We start from the raw sequence: 3,689 nt of genomic DNA on the forward strand, positions 1-3,689 counted from the left end.
ATCATTCCTTCCTGGCCCAATCACACTGTTGTTTTCCAACAAAATTCAAAATAATTTCATTCACAGTAGCTACAGATATTCTGCCCTGCTCTGTGTACTGTGAGTTAGTGCTGGGGACTGGAATGACTGTGTCCTCTCATCATTCACAAAATATCAGGGATTTTCACTTAGGCAGGGAGAACTAACTGCAGAACCCAAGGTGGTTTTTTTTTTTTTTTTTTCCAGTTGTCAAATGATCCTTTACTGAAATATTTTCCTTTGTGCTTCTTAACTAGCTAGGCATTCCACAACAACACTGTTGATGCCATCTATGATGTCATGAGGTTGGTGGCCATCAACATTATGGCCCATAGACAGGGCAGTCCCCCGGATCTCTTTAATAGTTCCAGAAAGTTCTCTGGCTAAAGATGGGTGCTGCACCTGTCAAGCAATGTTGACGATCTCATCACAAGTGATATTCCCACTGTGTTTAATGTTTTTCTGTTTCTTTCTGTCTCTTGGTGTTTCCTTGAGGGCTTTGATGATCAGGGCAGAGGCAGAAGGCACCACCTCAATCTGGGCCTGTCTGTTCTGAATGGTCAGTTTCACTGTAATTCTCAGGCCCTTCCAGTCACCCATTGCCTTGGCAATGTCATCACCAACCTTTTATGGAGACAGACCCAGGGGGCCGATCTTGGGGGCCAGTGCAGACGTGGCCCCGACTTCACCCCCGATGCACCTCAGGTACACGACTTTGATCTCGTTGGGGTTGAACTTCTGCAGCATGGTGGAGGCAGCTGGTGTTGGATTAACCCGGATTTGGGACGATGGAAAAAAGTTGCACCTTGGCCTCCTCCAAGCCAAGAGCTGAAAGAACCCAAGGTCTTTATAAAGTATATCCCTCTCACAGCTTTTTGTGGACTCATGTTTTACTTATTGTTTTGTTAAAAGCAATGGCAACAAAAGCCAAAATAGACAAATGGGATCTAATTAATCTAAAGAGCTTCTGCACAGCAAAAGAAACTACCATCAGAGTGAACAGGCAACCTACAGAATAGGAGAAAATTTTTGCAATCTACCCATCTGACAAAGGGCTAATATCCAGAATCTACAAAGAACTTAAACAAATTTACAAGAAAAAAACAACCCCATCAAAAAGTGGGCAAAGGATATGAACAGACACTTCTCAAAAGAAGACATTTACAGCCAACAGACACATGAAAAAATGCTCATCATCACTGGTCATCAGAGAAATGGAAATCAAAATCACAATGAGACACCATCTCACACCAGTTAGAATGGTGATCATTAAAAAGTCAGGAAACAACGGGTGCTGGAGAGGATGTGGCAAAACAGGAACACTTTTACACTGTTGGTAGGAGTATAAACTAGTTCAACCATTGTGGAAGACAGCGTGGCAATTCCTCAAGGATCTACAACTAGAAATACCATTTGACCCAGCGATTCCATTACTGGGTATATACCCAAAAGATTATAAATCATGCTACTATAAAGACACATGCACACGTATGTTTACTGTGGCACTATTCACAATAGCAAAGACTTGGAACCAATCCAAATGTCAGTCAATGATAGACTGGATTAAGAAAATGTGGCACATAAACACCATGGAATACTATGTAGCCATAAAAAAGGATGTGTTCATGTCCTTTGTAGCGACATGAATGAAACTGGAAACCATCATTCTGAGCAAACTATCGCAAAGACAGAAAACCAAACACCGTGTGTTCTCATTCATAGGTGGGAATTGAACAATGAGAATACTTGGACACAGGGCGGGCAACATCACATACCAGGGCCTGTCATGGGGTGGGTAGAGGGGGGAGGGATAGCATTAGGAGAAATACCTAATGTAAATGACAAGTTAATGGGTGTGGCAAACAAACACAGCACGTCATGTATACATACGTAACAAGCCTGCATGTTGTGCACATGTACCCTAGAACTTAAAGTATATATATATATACTTTAAGTACATATATATACTATATATATAAAGTGTGTGTGTGTGTATATATATATATAAGAGCTACTTTTAAGGAAAAGAATAATAATTAATACTACTGAGAGCTTTTCACCTCAAAGCACTGCACATGCCTTAACCCCTTTGTGGTCTCATTGAGGTATGTGTTTGCTCTTAAAGACTTTTCACAATTTCACAAGCAAAACTCAAATGATCCATTGTATCTAAGAAGTCAAGCGAACCCCTCTGGGAATAAAGAGCTGCCTAAGAATAATAGCAGGGCCACCATATGAGACATGGTGAAAGTTCCGGGCACAGTGTCTTGTGGATGGCAGATGCTGAATAAAGGCCCCATGTTTCCAATGCAGAGATCACAATAGGGCCTGGTTATGTCTTTGAGGCCTCAGCCCATGAGGCCCACCAGGTAACCAAGCACTGTGATCATGCACCATCAGCCTGAATGGAGCCACTTGCAAGTTATAACTTTATCTCTGCTCCTGATCATGTGAAAAATGGCAAACAACTTTGTTTAACCTCCACTCACTTTTTTCCCTTCTTGACTATAGTTGAAATCAATGTATTAGGCCATTCTTGCATTGCTATAAATAAATAGCTGAGACTGGGTAATTTATAAAGGAAAGAGGTTTAATTGGCTCACGGTCCTGCAGGCTGTTCAGGAGGCATCGTGCTGGCAACTGCTCAGCTTCTGGGGAATCCTCAGGGAGCTTTTATTCATGGTGGAAGGTGAAGTGGGAGCTGGCCCTTCACATGGTGAAAGCAAGAGCAAGAGAGAGAGAGTGAGGGTGGGGGTGCCACACACTTTTAAATGACCAGATCTCATGAGAACTTACTCGCTATCTCCAGGACAGGTCCAAGCCATGAGAAATCTGCCCCCATGACCTAAACATCTCCCACCAGGACCCATCTCCAACATTGGGGATTACATTTCAACATGAGGTTTGGGCGAGGACACGTATCCAGATTATATCACTAACTAGATCCAAACAGCTTTTGCTGTCAATGACAATATTTATTTAATCCTTCCCCCATCCTTTTTTTTTTGGAGACCGGGTCTCACTCTGTCATCCAGGCTGGAGTGCAGTGGCGCGATCACAGCTCTCTGTAACCTTTGCTTCCTAGACTCAAGCGATTCTCTAGTCTCAGCCTCCCAAGTAGCTGGGACTACAGGTGTGAGCCACCATGCTTGGCTGATATGTGTGTGTGTGTGTGTGTGTGTGTGTAAATGGGGTTTCACCAGGTTGACCAGGCTGGTCTCGAACTCCCAAGCTCAAAGCAATCTGCCCACTTCGGCCTTCCAAATTGCTGGGATTACAGGTGTAAGCCACTCCGCCCAGACTATTTAATCCTTTTTGTTTGTTTGTTTTTTTGAGACAGAGTTTCGCTCTTGTTGCCCAGGCTGGAGTGCAATGGCGTGGTCTCGGCTCACTGAAACCTCCGCCTCCCGGGTTCAAGCGATTCTCCTGCCTTGGCCTCCTGAGTAGCTGGGATTACAGGCATGCATCACCATGCCTGGCTAATTTTGTATTTTTAGTAGAGTCGGGGTTTCTCCATATTGGTCAGGCTGGTCTGAAACTCCCAACCTCAGGTGATCTGCCCGCCTTGGCCTCCCAAAATGCTGGGATTACAAGCATGAGCCACCTCACCTGGCCTTATTTAATCCTTTTTATAGAAGGATAATGCTTGAGACCTTCAGAAATGATCAAAT

General features: G+C 43.7%; 1 pseudogene; it reads right to left on the reverse strand.

The window, feature by feature from the left end:
- Positions 1–267: 267 nt before the first annotated feature.
- Positions 268–765, reverse strand: LOC105549387 (annotated as a pseudogene).
- Between the last annotated feature and the right edge of the window lie 2,924 nt (positions 766–3,689).

The sequence above is a fragment of the Mandrillus leucophaeus genome, unplaced genomic scaffold (assembly GCF_000951045.1).
Source record: "Mandrillus leucophaeus isolate KB7577 unplaced genomic scaffold, Mleu.le_1.0 Scaffold436, whole genome shotgun sequence".
NCBI classification, from domain to species: Eukaryota; Metazoa; Chordata; class Mammalia; order Primates; family Cercopithecidae; genus Mandrillus; species Mandrillus leucophaeus.